Genomic DNA, 14,190 nt, shown 5'->3' on the forward strand with positions numbered 1-14,190 from the left:
TAGAAAAGAAAGAAAGAAAAAAATGATAGAACGCAGAAATAAGAGGGGAGACTCCTCTGTTTTTTTTCTTTGAATGCAGACAGAATCCTCACCCGGGTTTACGGACTGGAGCAGCCCGGGTTCCTGCTGTTCATAGAATGTTACAGATGGCTGCCTGGGCAGGAAGCCCTCCCCCTTCCTTAACGGGGCTCTGGGGAATGCAAGGGGCCTGGAACCAGCCCTCTCCTTCCCTTCCAAACCTCTTCTCCAAACCCCTACTGAGTAAAAAACAGAGAGAGAGAGAAAAGAAAAAAAAAATACGCACGTCCCTGGAAACATTTCTGCCAGTCTGTTTTTAGTGGAATCTTGAATTAACCTCTTCACTCCCGATTAGAATAGCGATTTATAACTTTGCCGACATCTCTTTAATGTCCTGAATCAGTTTCACCAGCTCATTGAAGTACCGTACCATTTGGGCTGAATTATAATAGTACTTTTGAGTTATGCAACAATTTCAAGTGAGAGAAAGCAATTTTGAATTTGAAAATAATTAAAAGTATTTTTAGCACATCAAATACAGCATTAATAGTGTTCTCTCCATTTTTTTTTTAAAAAATCACATTTTGAATATTTTGTTTTTTTCATAGATTTTCCCTGGTGGTATAAATTTTATAAATACATTATCTCTTTGGGCACCAATAACAAGGGCTTAATTTCACGATCATACTATTTTATTTATATTTTTAAGGCAATTTCATTATCATAGTCTTCCATTTATAAACTTTTACAGCATACTAGTATACTAAATCAAGATGTTTCTTAAAGATAACTTTTATTTTGGGCTTTTTAAAATTTTTATTTTAGGTTCGGGGGTACATGTGAAGGTAAACTCTTATCACACATTATATGATGATAATCTCATAATAAGGTAAACTCTTACGTACAGATTATTTCCTCACCCAGAAATTAAGAGGAAACAAACCAAATAGGTTATGCTAAAGTATAAAATGAACTGTTATTTTTAACCTCATCATTGCCCTCATAGGAGAAGCAAAATATGCCACATAAAGAGTATATTTTTGTAGAACATTTATATTACATTTATTTAATTCAAAGCTATAGACTATGCAAACTCTATAATGCCTATGATAAAATGGTTAGGTATTTTGTCACATGAAGAATAACATGTTCCGACCAACTATATGTATACTGCACAAAAAGAAAAAAGCATAGAGAAAGAAAACTATTGAACAAGTAATTAGAGAATGTAACAGATGGAAGAGTTTAAAAAAAAAAACCCTTAATTTCATATTAAGCTACATCCAGATATTTTGTGATTGGTTACATCTATTCATTGATTAATTAACTGAATAGAAATTGCCTTCCATGTTTTAAGCATCATGCTATACATTAAGGATTCAATCATGAGTAAAACACACAGTTCGGGGGAAGACATGCCAGTCTGGGTTTCCGTCACCGTCCATGTTCTGTCTAAATGAACACATGTCATTCCTCCCGTTCTGACGCCTCCTTGGTCTTCATACCTGTCATCCATTCTGACTAGTCACTGCATACGCTCTGGTTATTTCCCAAGTTGCACCATTTACAAACATTTTTAGTAGCATGACTTTTTAGATCCAATAGAATTTGGTATTCTCTCAAATATTTTTAACAATGTATTTACCTTATATATGCTTCACTTCTGGATGAAAACAAACATACAAATAAACAAATAAAAATGTAAGTGGAAATCCATTGAGGAGTTCTTTAGAAATGTCTTTTCTTTGGGGACAAAAAAGAGAAATGTGAAAAGAAAGCCTTCACTACTTTTGTCCTCATCTTGAAGATTCTGGTGTAGGGAAGTGAGGGAGGTGGTGCTACAACAGTCTGTCAATTGTGAGGGAAAGCAAATGGCAGAGGTGCTGACCCAGGGCCCTGCAAACTTGAGTTGCTCAATTAACCCACCTGGAAAGGAACCTCTGAATTTCTTACATGAGCTATATTGATAATTTTCTTTTTAAAAACCACTTTTGTTTTGAAAATCGGTTACTTGCAGTGAAAAGCATCTGAACTGAAATAATACCTTTAGAGGAAGTGGGATGACTTTTATTTCCTAGGAATAAAAATGGAATGTCTTTACTTATATTCCAAGTAAGGGATTTTGTAATATGTATTTAGTTCATGCAGGTTTCCAAATCATAAAACTTCTTGGGAGGCATATTAAACTCCATAAAATCTAGATTCTAGAATTAAGTATTATTTCTCTGATAACCAGCCTTCCTCCAGGCATTCTTAAATTTCAGTTTATCTGACTCTGATAGCTAACTTCAGGTGACTCTCAGCTTGCCAGTTTCAGAATCAGTGGTAGGGCCTGTAGTTATACCCCACAATTTGATCAACCACATCATAAAACACTCAATAGAAATATTGGCCAACACATTCAAGTGAGAGCCCAGGCCAAAAGCCAAAGTTTCCATCTCTAGATTTAATTGTCATTGACTCTGAGTATGTATTTGAGGAAAAAGAAGGCCTATTGGGCAAATTAGAGCCTGTCGACATCAGCTCACTAACTATATCACAATCATTTTCACATCATGTATATCAAAATCAGCCAAATCGAGGGGTCCAGAAAAAAGACGCATGCTGTTTACACAGCACCTTTTGTCTCCAAGACTACAGACTTCTTTTGCTATAGTACAGTTGATTCCAGTTTGCATGGAGACAAGGCTTTTTGAAAATATATATATTTGAGGAATCTGAACAACTGATGTCACGCAGTTTATTGCTAAGTCGTTGAAGCCCAGGGGTTTTAAAAAGATGCATTGATTTCCTAAGCACAGAGAAAAATTTCATAGATATCCTCAATAAAAAACAAAAAAGCAAAAGTTCTCTGTGTGTATGTGTGTATGTGTGTGTGAGTGTGAATGATTTCATTTATTGTGGTTTTTACTGAACAGCTGAATAGAAAGAATCATAATAAAGACACATGAAAGTAGAAAAAGAACCTCTGTTGCTTAAGTGTAATAGATAAAACATGAAGTGTGCTTCAGGGAAAACAATCAAATCACACTGGAAATGCCTTAAGTGTCTACATGTGTAATGATTCAGCAAGGCCCAATGCGCTAATGACAGGCCATTGCCACATGCCACAATGCTGCAAAGCAAAGCCATTCCTTTACATTGCCCTTATCCAAGTCCATTAAGAAATAATGGTTCTAAGATGAAAGTCTTGTTAGGGTTTCAATGAAAATGTTTGGCACACCACGATGAAAAGTCAACAATCTGCTTTTAACGAGAGACACTGGAAAAATGTTGGTTAACATACCACTGAAAATATTAATTCTCCTTAATGGCAGGATGCAACGTAGCTTTTTATAGTTTTTGATCCATGCCATAAATTTGACTATGACAAAGGGGATATTCCGGCTTTAACTCTCTGGCAAGAACATTAGCTATTTTCCAGGCCTAAAAAGTTTGGTCCTTAGTATTCTTTGTAATGCACCAAAGGGCCAGATTTCTATCTTCAGAAGGACGGGCTGTGTTTGGGTATATGGACATACATTCACCTGTATTTGTGAGTGTGTAGTTAATGTGTGTGGGTTGACTGGGAGTAGTTTTCTTTGAACTTTTAGAGAAAGAAAAATACTACAAGTCCCAAGTCCCAGATTGTAGCATCATTGTCAGAATTCCAAAAATTGCAAAGCTGAATGAATGAGGAAGATAACAGCCTTACAAAACACAATGAGTTGGTTACTAAATGCCCCTTTCCACTGAATGTTGTTAGGAAAAGTATATTTTATCCTATTTTTTTTTTTTTGCTTAGCATAATTATAAATTTTCAAATTTTAAGGGTGAGAAGGAATGACCAAGCGGGAGGAGAGGGGGAAAGTAATCCTCTCAGCTCAGAGCAATGAATTTTGGCTTTGAAAACTTACATTTTAAAAGAGGGTTATCCTTGTTAAGAATTTTCATGTAAAGTCTTTTTCTTGTAAAATACCTACATATATGTGTATGTGTATACAGCACCCCCCACATACACACACACATACATATATATGTGACAAGTATTAACATCAGTGCCAGACTTGAACATTTTATCCCTACTGCCTTCTCTCAACTCTGCCAGTGAATGAGTGTTTGTTTTGTTTTTTCTTCAACAGTATTGAAAGGAAAAGGAATTTTTTGAATTAGATAACTATAGGGACATTTACTAAAGGAATATTTTTTATTGCTATAATGGAAGTACATAATTATAACCATAATGTTATAAGTTTATTCCTGATTTTTTGGCATTCTTCAACAACAAAAACTTTTAAATTTAAAATAAGCTAATAGATTTATGTTTCTTCTATTTTAAATTTCAGCGTGTATCCAATGTTTTAGAGCAGTGATTGAAAAGAAAGAAGAAGTGTAAATACAGGAAAAATAATTCATCACTGGAACATCTTAAATTTTTTTTTTTTTTTTGGAAATGGAGTCTTGCTCTGTTGCCAAGCCAGAGTGCAGTGGTGCGATCTCAGCTCACTGCAACCTCCGCCTCCTGGTTTCAAGTGATCCTCCTGCCTCAGCCTCCTGAGTAGCTGGGACTACAAGCGTGTGCCACCACACCCAGCTAATTTTTGTATTTTTAGTAACTAGTAGTTCTTTAACTTTCATGAACCCAAGCATCACTTAGTAGTGGTGAGTGACTTGTTAAATATCCAAGTTTCTTGATGCAGAGAGTCTAATTCAGTAGGTCTGGAATGGGGCCCAGGAATGTAAATTTAAAATATAACTTTCTCCTTTTCCCACTGATGCCATTGGTCCTTTTCTCAATTTTGAGAAAACACTGCTTTAGATCTTATGAAAAAATGCCTTGGACAAAGGGAGTTAGACTTATTCATGCCCCAGTTGGTTTCCTTGTTAGGGAATATCTTCATACACTCATAGAAAATGTGTACTCCTTTTGAAGACCATGGAGGCCTCTTCAATGCAAGTATTCCTGTGTTGACTTGACAAGCACCTGGAGAAAATGTTATAAAAAAATTTGAATATCAGAGGGATGATTAAATTAAGTTAGCTTCAAGGTCACCTCTAACTTTGACCTTTATTCCATGAGTACTGTGTATGTTCAGTATTAATTCTTTTTTTTTTTTTAATTAAACGTCAGAAAAGGGAAAGGGGATGATAAAGCAGTGAGTTGTCTGTTTTGTGTCTTTGATTTTCTTAAACAACATATGGTTGAGGACTAACATTACACACCTGTGTGTAGTGGCCTCCGATTATGTAGAGTTGAAATAATCTGTCTCTTCAGTCATTGCATGCATTTTTTAGTTTATAGGTACTCTAGCAAAATATGTGTTATTTTAGAATGCACACATTTTTAGTTTACATACATGGAATGGTATTATATATCACATTCTCTTCTGTACTTTCCATTGACTATCATGACTTTAAAATCAATTTACATTGCAATGCATAATCGAATCTGCAGCATCTACCTGCTCCATAATCTCCATAGAGTGAGTCCTTTACATTGTACCTATATGTCCTCCAAGAGATGAAGGAGTTTCCAGGTTCCCTCCAATTCCTCACCACCAAAAAAGATGCTAGGGTTAACATCCTCTTACATACCTTTTGATGGACCTGCACACATCAATTTCAAAGCATATAAAAACAAACTTTAACAAAGAGAAATCTATTGGGGTTTCAAATTTTCTGTGTCTCTTAGGAACACTGAAAAGTCGATTTATGATAACCTCATGGAAAATGTAGCTTACTCCTTGAAATAATTGTATTAATATAATTCACCCATTCTCCCCCATAGCGCTCTCTAGAGTCAGAACCTGATTTAAACAAAAAGGAAAGAAAAAGAAAAAGAAAAAATAAAAATATTCTCTCTTCTTTGCTTTTTCTAAAACAAACGAGAAATAAATCGTACCTACCCCTCTAACCTACTTAGGTGAACTTGACCAAAAACACAGTATTTTTTCCCCTGTGATAATTTTAAAAATCATTCCAAATGTATACAATGGTCTGAATCAAATTTGGAGAATAATTGAATGTTTTTTAAAAAATTATTTCATAGCATTAGCACATTTTGAATTTTATATTTAAGAAATAGTATTTGAGATTCACATACCTTTTAATAAGGTACATACTTAACCCATTAATTCCATTAATAGGTCGGTCTGTTGTGTTCATATTTATTGAATGAACTCTCACATCCTTGCATTTAATGAAGTGTTACTGTAATTTAATTTGTTTATCTGGTGCCTATTTCTTTATATTTGAAGTCATCCTGCCAGCCGACACACAAAAGCTGCTGTGCAGAATCAGCAAATATTTTTAAAAACTTAGCAATTTAAAGGAACCTTTTGAGCACATGTTAGAGATCCTTGTACAGCCCCTGAAAGCATCTCCATGTGGCCATTTCTGTTCTTGATTTAATTTCTGCACATTTTAAACAGTTGGATGCCCAGAATGATGGCTCGACTAGCATGTCCCAATAAAATTAGGTTAAAATATATGGATTTTAACCAACCTGGCAAAAGCATTTTTATTGATTAAACCTTTCACTGAGACAGCAGGAAACAACTTTTTAAATGAAAGCAAAGATCTGAAAGCACATAGAAATTCAAGGTGGAAATGAAATTTAATATATAAATTGCCACTTAACATACCACTTCAAAGGAATATTAAATGAGTTTGTAGGAAGATGTAAGGTCATTTAAACATTTATTATTTTGACGATTGAGGACTGATATAAGTTGTAGGCTGTGCTTTATTGCTTGTGGTTCTTTAAAGCAATTGTTATCACTCTTACGTCAGCTATAAAACCCTTTTCCACCATAGAAACCTTATTCCAAAGCAGAAGTATAAGTGAGTAGGCATAAAGCTGTTCTAGTGGCAGTGGAGACACAGCCTCACCTGTTTGAACTCATGTCTCACAACCTAACCCCTCCAAGGAGTTTTTAGGCTCCATGAGTACCCATTTGGAAAACACTGATTCTAAAATGTAAAGACCATCAAGGAAATGTAAATGCAACCAACCCTTGTGCCTGCTTGCGCTGATTAAAAGCAAAATGAGTATCACTGAGTTTGAGAGTAGGAGATGAGAGGTTATCTCTGTGTCTTTGATTTGGATGCAGACTCTAGAAGTTTCCTGAGTTAACCCGACTTGCATGACACATTTTTTTTTTTTTTTTTTTTTCCCAGTATGCTACCGCCCCCACCACTGGGTCAGGCACAAAATGAACGCACAATAGTCTTAATTTGCATTTGTTATGCATCATGTAAGTAACCCTTGGCAGAGAAACCATTAGCACTATTAAATACAGTGAATATTTTCTCACTTAATCTTCATTATCCTCTCAGGTAGATGGATTTCACCCTCTTCTACAGATGAGGAAACTGAAGTTTGAGAAGGGGAAAATATTTGTGGTAGCATTTCTTATCACAACACTCTTGAATAGTCAACAATACAGAATATCCCTCTTTGTGTTTGTACTCTAATTCATGAGCAAAACACTACATGTTTTTAAATTTTGGGAACCTTTAAAAGTAGATTTTATAGGTGGAATTTGTATGAAAAATAAAACAGGAATCACAAAGAAAAACAATATTTTATTGGCTTATTCAAAAAACACAATAGTTATTTTCAAAGGGAAACAACAGATAAACATTGTTTACATAAGGGTAATTCAGCATTACTTGGCTGCACTCATGTTTGTTGATAAAGCTGAAATGAACTTTCACTGAAATATACTTTGAAGCCCAGCTCTGGCCTGGTTCCAAGGGTGGAGTGAAGGAGAATTTGGCCAGCAGCTGGTCCCGATTGTATTCAAGATCCTATGCTGAGCACAGAAGACACCACATTTCCTTTGGAAGGCAAGGCCTCTTCCCTACTGTTTGTAACACCTTTTAAATTTTCTTCTCCTCTCAGATAAGCAGCAGGAGGAACAAGCGCTAGGATAGACCTATTTAAAGATCTTACAATTAATGTGTTATTAGAGTGTACTTCCTTGATACTAACTTGATATCCATGTTCTTAATTAGGCCAGAGAGACTCTCTGTCACTGGTGTTATTCTCACAGTGATCTCTAGAGACCAGTTGGTTTTGGATGGGGCTGGCTTTAGACACACTACACAGATGCGTAATATCTACAGAATGTCTGCCCAAAGTTCATTTTCAATTAGCTGGATGACAGAGCTCCAGAGCTCTGACTTTCCTCTCATATTCAACAGAAATTCTGATAATCTATATATACACCTTAAACGTATGTATTGTGAATCTCTAAGAAAAGGATAAGAAATGTATATATACAGAATATGTATTCTGTATACAGAAATAGACAATCACTCTATATTTGATCTCTGAGTTCTAGAGGCCATTGGTGACTTATTTAATGTTTTACTTGGGTGTCATAAGGAAGCTAATCAATGAATAAACCAGACTGGAAAGACATTCATTAATCTCATCTTTCTTCTGCAGTGGTTCTCAATCTTGGTTGCATGGTAGAATTATACAGCAAGCTTTAAAAAATACTGATTCTCAGCCCTGCACCAGATCAATTGCATCAAATCTCTATAGATGAGGTATGGCAGTTTTCAAAGTTCTGTGGTGCTGCCAGGGTTAAGAATTATTGAGCTAAGTGAATATTTCTATTTTTAAAAAATGTAAAAGTATATTATATCTTTAGAATTTCAAAATATAGGAGTTTATTCACCTAAAAATAGATAGGACTGCTCATCCATATTGAGTTTAAACTCACCAGATGACATTAAGGTCTTCACGTACAGAGAGTGCAGTGTATCTTAAGCTAACCCTTTACCAGATGACATTAAGGTCTTCATGTGCAGACAATGCAGTATATCTTAAGCTAACCCTTTATAACCTTACTAAACAACGTGTGGTTCAAAGATCTGGGAGCTTGTTAGAAATGCAGAATCTCAGGCCGCATGACGGAATCATCGAATTTAAAATGTGCCTTTTAACAAGACTCTCTAGGGAGGTTTACATGCACTTTCAAGTTTGGAAAGGATCGATATACAATTTCAGCTACTGGAAAATCTTTTGAAGTTAGTAGATCGTTGTTTTTTGATAGTACATTAAAAAATGAATGAAACATGGACTTAAGAAAGGGATGGAGGACATTTCCCCAACGCGTGGAGGTCATCCAAATGGAAGCTTTCCCAAGATGATTCACAGGTCTTCATTTCAGTCATTAATTCTTTTCATCTGACACCTAGTTTCATTTCCTAATGAACGTGCTATCTTTTCACATATGCTTTCTTTCTTTGGCACTACACTGAATTTTTCATCCTATGTAAGAAAATTGTAACCAAAAGCAATAGAGGCAAATATTGAGGGATGAGGGAATTTGGTGATTGGCAACTGGTGACTGAGAGTCTTAGGCAACAGAATATTGAGTTTCCAACATGCTTCATAGTGCAGCAACCAGGGTCACATTGAGTCTAAGCAAAACATCTTTAACTTATATGTGTATGTGTGATTCGTCTGCCTCTCTGCGGGGCTTGGTTTAATTCCTCTTGTGTTTCTCTTCAATCTCACCTTACCCTTCTTCGTAACTGGGGATAGGTTGGAGAGAAGCAGGCAGATAAACTTTCCCTAGAAGACCTAAGGATACTTGTTAACCTTAAAAAGCACATTTCTGGGAATACTTTAGGTGCACAAACCTTTGGTGCATAGAAAGGCAGGGACTCTAGTTTGACTACCAATCCATTGCCACTTGGAGTACATTCCCAATAAATGAGAGTTTCTTTCTTTCTCAAACCCTCTCCTCTTTCCAAACATCCTCCAAAATAGCTAATACTTTAAAAATAGCTAACAATTATTGCACATTTTACATTTATCAGAAACTAAGTACTGCATAACTATTAATTAATTCATTCAGTTTTAACAAGAAAACTGTGAGAGCACTGAAACACAGTGTTTTTGTTTTAAATAAATTTTTAGAGCAATTTTAAATTTACAGAAAATTGCGAAGATAGTACAGAGAGTTTGCATATGCCACATATCCAAGGGTATTAGTAACATTATTATTAACACCTTACATTACTATGGTAACAAATAAGAAACCTATAAAAATATATTATTATTAACTGAACTCCATACTTTTTTAGATTTCATTAATTCTTAACATCTTCTTAGTGTTCCTAGCATAAGATGTTTAAAGTAACTTCCAGTAGTAGTTGACAGATCTTGGATTCCAGCTCTAACTCCAGAGGTCCAAACTTTAAGTGTTACTTTATAATGCCTTGTGAGAGGAAGGTATAGCCATTAAATCAGATAACTCAATAAGAAACTATACCAATTAAAAGCAGGAAAAGGGGTTTTTGCTTTGGTTCTGGAAAAGCTAGTACAATCTGAGGAATCATCCTGATGTTGTGGAAAACTCATATGTGGGGTTGTGGTCAAACAGATCAAGTCCATCTTCATCATTTATAAGTAGTTAGGACTCGGTGTCTGAAAAATGGGAGTGATATCATTTAAGGGCTATTGAGAGGATTTTTATAAAGGGAAAGGAACTAAGATTTTTGTAAAACTGATTTTTGTAAAGGGGAAGATACTTGTTGAGTATATTCGATATGTTTGATGCTAACCTACTTAAGCAACATTGTTTTCATTTTCTTTCTTTCTTGCATATCCCACACCTGTAGTCATCTACATTTACTATCCGTAAAGAGACATTTAATTTCTGTAAGGTGATGAGATGTAGGGATGGCCTCATAAGCGAAAACTGTGATATTTTTCTTTGTGCTAAAGAAGTTCGATGGCTCATCTTCTTGCAAGACTGCATGTCACTGATTTTATGACAGCATCACAAGACTAAATCCACATGAGCATTTAAGGCCAGCCCCCTTCTATTTTTATAATGTGCCATCTCCCTATCTCGGTTTCAGGATATTTAAATAACTTGATACAAAACCCCAAAAGAATTATTTTGTACACAAGGATGAACTCAATATTTAGAGGCATTTTTCCAAGAGTTTGTCTGGTTTTCCAAAAGCGTTGGCTCCAGGATGTTCCTGCTGCTTCCTGGTGTATGTGATGGCATCAGGAACAGGGAGTTCATCTTTTCGACACCGAAGATGGCTTTGGCAAAATGGCAAAATGTCTGTCCAGCCAGGAAAAAACATTCACACACTCGTTCATGTTCACTCCACCCACATCCAAGTTTGATCCTGGGAGCTGCCTTTAGAGTTGTCATCATATTCCAATGTGGATACTGGAGATCAGATAATACATATTGAGCAGTGCCTCAAGCCTAGTAATTTGTTCCTCCTTTGCTGACCTGTAATTTTCTTTCCTTTTTTTTTTTTCCTGTCATGCTTTATATTGCTCAATATGTCTATGCTATGAGTATGTTAGGATAGACATTTAATTACTTTCACCAAAATTTGCAGAATGTGTTAAAGCCACAGAAAGGACTTTAAAAATGAGATATTTCGAACTTTGTTCCAGCACAGCTCCCTCATTAACTATAAAAGGCATAGTCTCATTTAAATGCATATAGAATAAATTTTTAAAACCTTTTTCAAAGTATATGAATATAAATAGAAGTCTAATTTAGAAATTCTGAGTTCTTTCCCACTTAGGATACCAGCTATTTCATTTTTCGCATGGAGGGAAACACATCTGAATCATACATCAAAGAATTAAAAAATCAAAGTTTGTACTATAGGCCTCAAAGGGCACCATGAGAAGTTGTAACATTCATTCAGAAATTGCTAAACCATTTCAAATAATATTGTTGAAAATCTCCAGAAAAGAGATTTTATGACTGTTTGAGAAGTGATCTATTTTCTTAAATCCTTCCTGTCTCCTGTTCATACCTCAAGGGAAATGGAGGATTATCATTTCCCATTAACATCCCAACAGGCTTACACCGGCTCCACAAGAGGATGGGTAACTCCCACAAGGTCTGACTGCCAGTGTGAGTCAAGATGAATAAGAATAGGCCAAGAATACCTGTGGCTCTGGGTAGCAGGATAGCCTCAAGGTCAGGAATGTGTGCTCTAGATGCACACAAAATCAATTGTTTGGTTCTGCTACTTGTTTGTTGGTTTTTTTTTTAACTATCTGGCTTTAGAAAAGTACTTATTTTATCTGTCAGTCTCATCATCTTTAACTGAAGTGATACTACTACCCAGCTCATCAAGCTGTGAAAGATGAATGAATGCATTTTAAGGGGTTAAAGATATGTTTGCTAGATGTGATTATTATTCTGTGCTCTACTAGACCCTGTGCTTCCAGAGATATTTTAAATATTTAGTCTGACACATCATTCATATGCCATTATTATTCCCATTTTATGGATGAAGGAACAGGACAAAGTGGGATTAGAAACTTGTCCAAGAAGATATCATTAAACAGTCACAGAACTCAGGACTGAGAGTTGAACTCAAAGCGACCTCACTTCAAAGCTCATTCCACCATTCTGCCTGTATAATGAGGCAATTATCTGCTCGTCCTAGAAAGGATACCTTGAAGGTCATTTCAAGTACCCTGTGAACGTGGTATAATTTTCATTTATAATAATTTGGACTTTTTTTTTTTTTTTTTTTGAAAGTGAGTCTCACTCTGTGGCCCAGGCTAGAGTGCAGTGGCACCATCTAGGCTCACTGCAACTTCCGTCTCCCGGGTTTAAGCAATTCTCTTGCCTCAGCCTCCCGAGTAGCTGGGACTACAGGTGCCTGCCACCATGCTCGGCTAATTTTTGTATTTTTAATAGAGTCAGGGTTTCACCATGTTGGCCAGGCTGGTCTTGAACTCCTGAACCTCAGGTGATCCATTCTCCTTTGGCTCCCAAAGTGCTGGGATTACAGGCGTGAGCCACCATGCCAGGCTCAGTTTAACTCAACTGAATTTTTCAGTGAGAAATTTAGACTTTTTTCAAGAACGTATAAAGTGCCTTAAAGTGAAAACCAATTTTTAGGTCTGTTTGTTTTGTTTTCTCTGTTTATTCACACATTTATTTATTCAGCAGGTACTTATTGAAAGCTATCATGTATACAATGTTGAAGGTAAAATGCAGATCAAAAACTGTTACTGCTAACTGCCACTTACCTTAAGGTATTATCTAAGTAGAAGAGATGAGAGGAAATGAGAGATACATTTCCTCATTCAATGTATGAAAACAAATATACGACATCATACAATTAATTACTAATCTGAGTGTCACAAGAAAGAAAATACTGTGTAAACTGGGATAACTTTACATAGCTCAGTGAAAAAAGTAGTTCTTGAGCTAGGAATAAAATAATGGGGAGAATTTGCCTATAGCACAGAAACCTTTCCAGACCAATGATACAGCGTGAGGAAAAGAGAGCAAGTACAATTAAACATGGCTTATTTGGAAAACAATGAGGAAACAGTCTCATTTGAACAAAAAACTGTGTTCAGAAGACTTGGGAGCTGGAACAAGAAAGACTATTTAAAGATTATACTGTGCCCAACCATGGATAATAAATTGAAATGTTTGGATTTTATCATATAGGCATTTTAACTGCTAGAAAACAAAGGAGTCATGTTGTCAGTGAGCGGCAAAATTCTACGACCAGCCAAATCTATTTATGTGAGAGAGGAACGGATTGACATTATCAGGCATGCAAGGGCATAGGAAGGATGTCACCCACATACTTCCCTGGTAAAGATGACACAAATACATGCTAGGGTAGATTGGAGAATAATGGCATGAAAGAAACTGTGGTGTATCATGAAACCAGTAGACGCAGAATTAAGTCTAAATAATTGACTTCACAGGATATACAATAATATCTGTATTCAAAAGATTCTTACCACATTGTGTAGTTTAAAAAATAATAAGGCATATATCAACAAAAACAGAAAAATAGGAAGAAAATGAGCTGGAGTTATTTTTACAAGAGATATTACATAGATTCTTTTTCATCACTGGAACTGGTAATTCGAAGAAACAGTGATTTAAATATATTTTAGACAAAGATAATAAATGGCACAGCTGTAGCCAAGCCTTACTTGAATCTGCATAATGTGTACATGGAGTTTCATTGAACTCTTTTTGAGTATGTTAAATTATCCTATTAAAATAAGAAAAATTGTCACAAAAAAATCACCCAAAGGGTTCTTCCCCTGTAGAATTCAACCCCTGGATCAGTAATGAGACACAGAAATAATTCAAGTGATATTATTCTAATTACAAAACAGATGCTAAGTAATTTTTTTTT

The sequence above is a fragment of the Mandrillus leucophaeus genome, unplaced genomic scaffold, assembly GCF_000951045.1.
Source record: "Mandrillus leucophaeus isolate KB7577 unplaced genomic scaffold, Mleu.le_1.0 Scaffold258, whole genome shotgun sequence".
NCBI classification, from domain to species: Eukaryota; Metazoa; Chordata; class Mammalia; order Primates; family Cercopithecidae; genus Mandrillus; species Mandrillus leucophaeus.